The following is a 9883-nucleotide window of genomic DNA, read 5'->3' as shown; positions in this document are numbered from 1 at the left end:
AGACTCAAAATGGAATCTGTACATATAAGGCATGACTCCTAATTCTTTCTGGATAATTTATGGTAAATTTTCAAAGTCACGACAGGGGACCCAGAAATCGTTCTGGCCCTGTCTCATGAGAACTTTAATATCTCCCAGTATACTGCTCATATGGTCGTTTCGTTTCGTCCATATAAAAATAGATTCATCAAGGATCAGTTCCATAATTTACTCACTATTTAATTCTACTTATACTATTTTTAGTGATTTTTCAATCTCATCTCACTGCTGCTGTCCGCAACAGTTACTGCAGTAGACTATGCCAATTTCATGAATTTTTCCTTGGCCTTAATCATCCATCATACATGACACAAATTATGGCCACCTTAACAAAATTTGAGTTTCTAAGACTCGTGGCTATAGGTTCTAGCATCCCACTCGACGACCACATAGGCCATTTTCACATGGCTTAAAGTTTACAATCCCACAAATCGACAAAATATAATAGCCTATACATGCCAAATGTTCTTCAACAACAAAAAAAAAAAGTAATACCACAAGATTTCAGCCGGTGTGATGACTTCAACGACGGTTCCGAGCACACAACAGTACGAGTCCCAGTGACCTAAAATGGGTGACAAGAAAACACTGAGTGAGTTTACAACTCAGTAAGTCATAAGCATTCGTCAATCCACTGATAAAATTACTACTACATGTACAACAAATGAAACTAGGTACTCGTCCATATCGAATCCATACCATAATACCTCGAACCTTTCGGTCCAATCTCGTACCAATTCATACATCCACATTTCATATTCTACACAACAAGATAATCAAGCATTTTTACACATTAACTCATTTTCCAGCACAACCATACAATTTCAATCATCACATAGATTTAAGGCTTACCAATTCAACCCCAAGCATGGACGTATTTTCTATTCATCATGAGCTCGAGGTACTTACCCGATCCGCTGTCCGTGATCAACTCGATAATATCGCACACTCAGTGCCAATAGTGATGCAAAAGCATATAATAAGTCCGCACACTTAGTGCTATATAATCAGCTCGCACACATAGTGCTATATAATCAAATTCGCACACTTAGTGCTGTACAAATTTTAAATCCGCACACTTAGTGCCAATCTTGTCACCGTGTCCATTTATACCCGCACACTTAGTGCCAAGACCAATCGTTATGCATTTTACTACCTTTATACATTCAACAATGGCATCATTCCATACACACATTTCCACTTACACATCAATTCATTAAACACAATTGCATATATATATTATGATCATTTAAATCAATGCCAAATATATGCTTTATGACTTACCTTATATTGGATGAAACGATTTCCAATCGACTACTCGATTATCTTTCCTTTGCCTTTGCTTGATTCTCCACCTCTAGCTTCTTGAGCTAAATTTAACAAATAAATTGGTTTTATCATTTGAGCATCGGAAGAGGAATTCAAGATGCCTAGCCAATATATAAATATCTACTCATTAGGCATCAAAGTCGCATATGTACAAAATCATGAATCGAACTCAACACCTTAGTTAGTATTCCTCTTAGCGAATTTTCTAAGCCAAGAATAGGCATCAATATGCTTGCCTCTAACCGAATGCATGCACACCAATTTCCCCTCATGTGGCCGAATATGCATGCCCATGTTGAGGCCGATTATGCATTAATACCACACAAAAACAGCATGCATTTTACTAACTAACGCATTACATATTGTAGCTCAATACACATCTCTCATGTACTACATAACCGAAAACATCATCCCAAGCAAATATATACCTTGAAATAGTATATATGTCATACCAATTCATCATGTGCAAACACATATTCAAAGCTCAAATCTTACCTACCATGCAACATGCATGAATCATACTTATGGATATACCATGACCGAATACATCACAACACCATCATTTTGGTCATGATTAAGCAAAGAACTTAATGTCTCACTCAAAAATACTAAAAAGAAAGTCCAAGAGCCATCAATCCCCATCACATACACCATTAACAAGCTTCATATTTAACATGCAATGGCATTAACACAAAATCCACCTTGGCCAAATACCATTTCCATGGCATAACAAGGATTTGAACCATGGCTAACATGCACATCAAGTTAGCAACCAAAACAAGCATGAATCTCATGACACAACCTCAAACATACCTTAATCTTGATGCAAGTATAGCCAAATCTCCTTCTAGTTCTCTTCTAAACCAAGCATGAAGCAAAAATCCTCCCTTTTCCTTAGTATTTTCGGCCAAAGAAGAGAAAATGGATGAACAAAATTTTTCTTTTCTCTTCCACAATGCACAAGGGGGGGTTTCACTCACACACACACATTTTTTTTTTCTTTCTTTATTACCCATACTCATTTGTTTATTGTTTCTCCCTAGTGCACCAACAAAACATGTTTCATGACATGTTTAGCCCATGATTCCTTGTCATGGCCGGCCACTTCATGTTAAGGGGAAATTTGACATGCAAATCCTTATTTTTGCATGCATTATCAACTAGTCATCCCACATTTCCCCATCATACTTTCAATGTTTACTACTAGGCCCTTTCTAGTGAAATTCACATTTATAACTCTAAATCGAAACATCAAAAATGTCACACATGAATTAACACATATTATAGGCATCAAAATAAATTATAAATTATTTTTATGCCTCAGTTTTGTGGTCCCGAAACCACATCCCGACTAGGGTCAATTTTGGGATGTCACAAAGATAATGTTCAGAGTACAAGACTAAGTAACACAACAGTTAGAGGGAGACCACCTCATAATGTTGTAAATATGAATGGTGGTAGAGGTGTGACATGAGACATTACTGCGAGATCTGATGCTAGAGCACCTGCACGAGCCTACGCTATTCGCGCTCGTGAAGAAGCGTAATCTCCAGACGTCATTACTGGTACTTTTACTCTATATGATACTAAAGTTATTGCATTGATAGATCCAGGATCAAATTATTTGTATATATGTGTGAATTTAGTATCCAGTAAGACTTTGTCTGTAGAGTCTACTGAATTTGTAATTAGAGTATCGAACCCCTTAGGCAAGTGTGTGTTGGTTGATAAAGTGTCCAAGAACTGTCCATTAATGATTTGGGATATTTGTTTCCGGCTGATCTGATGTTGTTACCATTTGACGAATTTGATATAATTCTTGGTATGGATTGGTTAATGCTGCATGATGCTGTTGAATTGCAAACAAAAGATGATTGATCTAAGATGTCAGAATAATGAGATTATCCGAATTGAGTCAGATGATTTGAATGGCTTGCCAGCAGTGGTTTCATCGATGTTAGCTCAAAAAAATGTGAGAAAGGGTTGCGAAGCTTATTTTGCTTATGTGCTTGATACAAAAGTGACTAAGAAGAAGATTGAATCAGTGCCATTTGTATGTGAGTATTCAGATGTGTTTCCTGAAGAGTTACCGGGTTTACCACTGATCCAAGGGGTTGAATTTGGTATTGATTTAATGACGGGTACAACACTGATATCGATAGCTCCATACAGAATAGCTTCGAAAGAGTTAAAAGAATTGAAAGCTCAGTTGCAAGAACTGACGGATAGAGATTTTACAAGACTGAGTTTCTTGCCCTGGGGTGCTCCTGTGTTGTTTGTGGAATAGAAAGATGGCACGATGAAAATGTGTATAGACTATCGACAGTTGAATAAAGTGACAATCAAGAACAAATACCCTTTACCACGGATTGAAGATTTGTTTGATCAGTTAAAAGGGGCTACAATGTTTTCAAAGATAGATTTGAGATCGGGTTATTATCAGTTGCAAGTTAAAGACTCTGATATGCCAAAAACTGCATTTAGAACGAGGTATGGTCATTATGAATTCTTAGTTATGCCTTTTGGACTAACGAATGCACCTGCTATTTTTATGGACTTAATAAACCGAATTTTTAGACCGTATCTAGATCGATTTGTTGTTGTGTTCATAGATGATATTTTGATATATTCACAAGATGAAACTGAGCATATCGAGCATTTGAGAATTGCATTAGAGACCCTGCATGATAAGCAATTATATGGAAAGTTCTGTAAATGTGAATTCTGGTTACGCGGGGTTGGTGTTCTGGGGCATATTATGTCAGCATCGGGTATTTGAGTTGATCCGAGCAAGATTTCTGCAATAATAGATTGTAAGCCTCTGCGAAATGTATCCAAAGTCCATAGTTTTCTGGGACTAGCTGGCTATTATAGACGATTTGTGAAAGGCTTTTCGATGATTGCGACTTCGTTGACAAGATTGCTTTAGAAAGATGTAAAGTTTGAATGGTCCGAAAAATGTCAGAAAAGTTTTGTTCAGCTGAAAAATCTTTTGACTGAAGCTCCAGTATTAGTACAACCAGAATCGCGTAAAGAATTCATGATCTATAGTGATGCATCGTTGAATGGTTTGGGTTGCGTTTTGATGCAGGAAGGCAAAATCATAGCTTATGCTTCGAGACAGTTGAAACCGTATGAAGAGAATTACCCGACGCATGATTTAGAATTAGCAGCTATTGTGTTTGCATTGAAGATTTGGCATCATTATTTGTTCAGTGAGAAATGCCATGTTTATTCAGATCACAAGAATTTAAAATATTTGATGACTCAGAAAGATTTGAATTTACGACAGCGGAGATGGCTAGAATTGCTAAAAGATTACGAGCTAGTGATTGACTACCATCCGGGAAATGCAAATGTTGTTGCCGATGCATTAAGCTAAAAATCTTTGTTTGCTCAACATGCAATGATTACTCAGTTATCTCTTTCTGATGACGGCTCAATTGTCGCTAAGTGGAAAGCGAGACCGTTGTTTGTACAGCAGATTTGTGAAGCTCAGGAAGTTGATAATGAAATGTTAGCTAAAAGAGTTCAATGTGATTCAAGCCCTGATTCAGAGTTTCAAGTTGATTCCGATGGTTATTTAATATTCAAAGGCCTAATATGTGTTACGAGAAATTAAGAGTTGATTCAGATGATTTTGAACGAAGTGCATAATAGTCCTTTATCTGTTCATCCGGGAAGTATGAAAATGTGTAACGATTTGAAACAGCTCTATTGGTGTTATGGTATGAAACGTGACATTTCAGAGTTTGTTTCTAAATGTTTGATTTGTCAGCAAGTTAAAGCTGAGCATCAGGTACCGTCCAGTTTATTGCAGTAGATTATGATTCCCGAGTGGAAGTGGGATAGAGTGACTACGAATTTTGTTTCGGGTTTGCCCCTATCTCTGAGTAAGAAAGATGCAATTTGGGTTGTTGTTGACCAGTTGACAAAATCAACTCATTTTATTCCTGTGCATACAGATTATTTGCTTGATAAGCTTGCTGAGTTGTATATATTCGAGGTTGTGAGATTACACGGAGTACCTATTTCTATTTTTTTAGATAGAGATCCAAGATTCACATCGAGGTTTTGAAAGAAATTGGAAGATGCACTAGGTACAAAACTACATTTTAGTACCGCATTTCACCCGCAGACGGATGGTCAATCCGAGAGAGTTATACAGATACTTGAAGATATGTTGAGATGTTGCATTCTTGAGTTCGAAGGTATGTGGGAAAAGTATTTGCCATTGATTGAATTCACGTATAGCAACAGCTTTCAGTCAAGTATTAAAATGGCTCTGTACTAAGCTTTATACGGTCGAAAGTGTCGAACACTGTTGTACTGGACTGAGCTAAGCGAGAATAAGATTCACTGGGTTGATCTGGTTAGAAAGACTGAAGAAAAAGTGAAAGTAATTTGTGATAGTCTAAAAGTAGCATCAATTGACAGAAATCATATGCAGATTTGAAATGGAAAGATATTGAGTGTCAGATTGGGAATAGAGTGTTTTTGAAAGTTTCACCGTGGAAGAAAATACTTCGATTCGGTCTTAACGGCAAATTAAGTCCGAGATTCATCGGGCCGTATGAGATTATGGAGCGAGTTGGACCAGTTGCTTTTCGGCTAGCATTACCATCTGAGTTAGAAAAGATTCACAATGTATTTCGTGTATCGATTTTAAGAAGATACAGATATTATCCTTCGCATATTATTTCCCTGATCGAAGTTGAGATTCAGTCAGATTTATCGTATAGTGAAGAACCGATCTGAATTCTAGCCCGTGAGATCAAAGAGCTGAGAAATAAAAGAATAGCGTTAGCAAAAATGTTATGGCATTGACACGGGGTAGAAGAATCTATGTGGGAACCTGAGGATGCTATGAGAAAGAAATATTCAAACCTATTCGCTGGTAAGATTTTTGGAGACGAAAATCCCTAATGGGGGAGAGTTGTAACAGCCTGATTTTAGCTAAATCAGAACAGTGATTTTGAAACCGCAAATTCGAGGTCGTAAAATTATTTTAACATTATTTTTGATGTTTATGGCATGAAATTATATATGTGTGGAAATTTCGTGTGCTAATTTTATCGTTCAAGTGGTTAATTTGAAAAAAAGACTTAATCGCGTAAAATGCAAAAGTTGCATTCTATTTGTTAAAGGTGTCTATTTGCTATGGCTTATTAAATGTGAAGTCCTTATGTTGTAAATAGACCATTGATAGTGGGACTGGACATAAATGGGCATGCATTTGGTGTTTATTAATGTTTAAGAACTAAGGGTAATTTAGTAACTTATGAATTATGTATAATAAAACAAAACAAAAATTAAATGGTGTCATCTTCTTTAATTCCCAACTGAAATTAGAAAAGAAAAAGAGGTTTTTGTGCTTTCATCCATTCTTCCATTGTTCATCTTGATTGAGGTATGAAATTTGTTCGGTTTTTGATGATTTCTATGTTTTTGTGATCGTTGCTTTGAATACTAGCTAGCCCATGCCTCAATTTTTGAAAGTGTTGATTATTTTGGAAGTTTCCATTGATGAATTCATGTGTTCTTGGATGTTTGATGATGAAATATGAAAGGTTGGTGTTAGATATACATGTTCTGTAAAGTGATTTTGAGTAAAAATGCATATTAGGGATTAAATTCAGAAAGGTATAAATTGAGGGGTTAAATTGTGAAATAAATGATAAATATGAGCTAATATGTGCACTAGGAAAATTTGGCTAGCATGTATTTGAAGGAAATTGTAAAATTTAATGTATTTGTGAAATAAGGACTAAATTGTAAAAATGTGAAAGTTTAGGGCTAAAGTGAAAAAATGCCCAAACATGTGTTTGTAGACTAAATTGAAAGTGTTGATGAATAAAAGAGTTAATTTTAATTATATAGATCAAGAATGAAAGAAAACGGATTTAGATCTGGGAAAATCGAAAGTTGACGAATAGTCGATCTAGTTCATTTATTCCGACTACGAGGTAAGTTCATATGTAAATAAATGTCTTTAAATTGAATTTATGTGTTTATCTGTCATTGAATTGTTATGAATGTTGAACGAGCAATTACGAGCATGAATTGACAAAGTTACGACATCCGAAAGTCCTGTACGAACCTTAGGAATAGTATAGGATACGAATGTCATGACATTAGGTTATCGAGATGTGATTACATATAAGACCATGTCTGGGACATTGGCATTTTATTGAGATTATGTGCAAGACCATGTCTGGAACATTGGCATCATTAATCGATTTTGTGTAAGACCTTGTCTGGGACAGTGGTATTGATATGTGATAACATGTAAGACCATATCTGTGACAGCCCTAATTTGACCCTAATCGGAAAGTGGTTTTGGGACCATAAAACCGAGTTACAAAAATAATTAAATGTTATATTATATGTCTATTATATGTGAAATTGCATGTGTGAAAATTTCATGCTTTGATTTTGTCATTTGGATGTGGAATTGTTAAAAAGGACATGTATGATAAAACTTAAAAATGTGATAGGTAGAATTTAGAGGGCCGAATAATGCATGGTATATTACAAGAGGACTTACATGTCAAATGGACCACTATTAAATTAGTGGACGGCAATGATGATAGATGATAAGTAATATATGTATTTTGTGTTAGTAAAATAATAACTTAATGGTTATTATATGCATTCCATATTAGTATTATAATATTTAATGGTTTTATAAGAGGAAGTATATTAATTAATAAAAGTAAATAGGTGATGAAAACAAAGTTTTCATCCATTCTTTCTTTCATTTGCCGAAATCTAAAGAACAAGGTAAAACAAAAGTCTCTTTGATATTCGGCCTTGGTGAATCTAATTGGAGGTATGTTTGATTTTATTTCTTGATAATTTATGTGAAATTTAGTTAATTGCTAAGCTCCTTTCATAGCCCATGACTCAATTTTTGTTATTGGTTTGAAGTGATGCATTCGGCTATGGGTTGTTTGAGTGTCTTTGAAGGTGTTTGATGTTTTTGGTATTAAATGTGATGATAGATGAGTTAAGCTTGATGAATAAGGATAGTTGTGGTTAGATAGATAAATGGTAATCGGCTATTAGAGTATAATGCAAGAATTGTACATGGTAGTTTAAAATAAGGCTTGAATGGGAGATATAATTGCCGAATGATCAAATAGTTAATGAATTAAATAAGTGTTTCAAATGTTATTCGGGTATTGGTGTTAAGTTGTAAAATTCTTGTTAATTGTTGGAAGTATGTGTTTATTTGTTGAATTAGCCTATTCCATGGTCGAATGTAATATTTGGTCAAGGAATGGTTTAATTGAATAAATAAAAGATGAGAGCATTCGGTCATGGTGTTATGTGCTAGCATGATATGTATGTGTGATTTAGGTGAAAAATGATAATCGGTTATTGTGTTAAAGTAAGTTGATTTTGTTAAATGTTAAAAAAAAAGAAATGTTTAAATGATAATTCTGTTTGAATAATTACCGAATGACATTTTGGTGAATGAAATGAGTGATTGTTTGCAAAGTGAGATTATTGAAAGTTTGAATTAGATGATTATAGTAATCGGCTAATATGTTTATGTGGATATAAATGCTGAATGTGGACTTAAGAAATTAATTGGAAAATTTGTTGTTTATTTAGGTGATAGAAAGTATGAAATGGTCTTATGTGATACGTGTATATAAGTAGATGGAAATGAAGTGTCGTATATTTTTGTGTATGGGATTAATTGCACTTTGATTATAATGTGCATGATTATTACTATGTTTAATATGTGTGAAAGCCGAATATACTCATGATACAATGCTGGACTAGTTGATCAAAATGTGTTAAGGGAACGTGAATAAATATCTATTTGATGAGCTATATATTCAGCTATATGGTTAAGATATGTATATAAAATTATGTAAGCCATATGAGTTTTGTGTTTGTGTATGTGAACTAGGTATACAATGAATATTCGGCTATGAAGGTTAAAGGTTAAGTCATAGGAATTTTGGTGATATACATATTTGATCATTAGGGTTATATGTATTTTGGCTATGTGGGTTATGTGTTAAGGTAAGTTACTTATTTGATATGTGTATTCGGTCATAAAGGTGTACATGAGGAAATGTTAAATTAATTGTATTAAATTGCTTAATGTGATTAAAAATGTGTATGACCATTTTGTATTTGAGCTAAAAGTAGCTATATGATCTATTAAATTTCTTGTCATATTCGGCCATAAGCTAGCATGATGGGACTTTAATAAGTTAAATTTGTTTGAATTAGCTCAAGAGCATAGAGAACCAAGGTTGGACAGGAGAAAAGAGAAAGTAGTTGAATAGCCTATCCGAGACTGTTTGAAAATATTCGAGGTAAGTTTTAAGTAGTTAAACATAAATAATATTCAATAATGACATGAGATATTATGAGAATTAAGTATTACTTGTAATGTATGTATATGGCTGAATGGAAAATATAATATGGAAGTAAAATGTGATATGCTTTTATGATCAAATGATAAGTGTTAGATAAATATGAGTGAGATGTT

The 9883-nt window shown here is 34.4% G+C and overlaps 1 long non-coding RNA gene across 1 annotated transcript; it reads right to left on the bottom strand.

Annotated features, from left to right (window-relative positions):
• Positions 1-305: 305 nt before the first annotated feature.
• Positions 306-1426, bottom strand: LOC128295584 (uncharacterized). The gene is made up of 2 exons (XR_008286113.1): positions 1324-1426; positions 306-604 (listed from the first exon to the last, which is right to left on the bottom strand). It is a non-coding gene; the product is annotated as an uncharacterized LOC128295584 (long non-coding RNA).
• Positions 1427-9883: the final 8457 nt, after the last annotated feature.

This window comes from Gossypium arboreum, chromosome 7, assembly GCF_025698485.1.
Source record: "Gossypium arboreum isolate Shixiya-1 chromosome 7, ASM2569848v2, whole genome shotgun sequence".
NCBI classification, from domain to species: domain Eukaryota; kingdom Viridiplantae; phylum Streptophyta; class Magnoliopsida; order Malvales; family Malvaceae; genus Gossypium; species Gossypium arboreum.
Note: the sequence above shows the minus strand (reverse complement) of the source record. Positions and strands in the feature narration are given on the sequence as shown.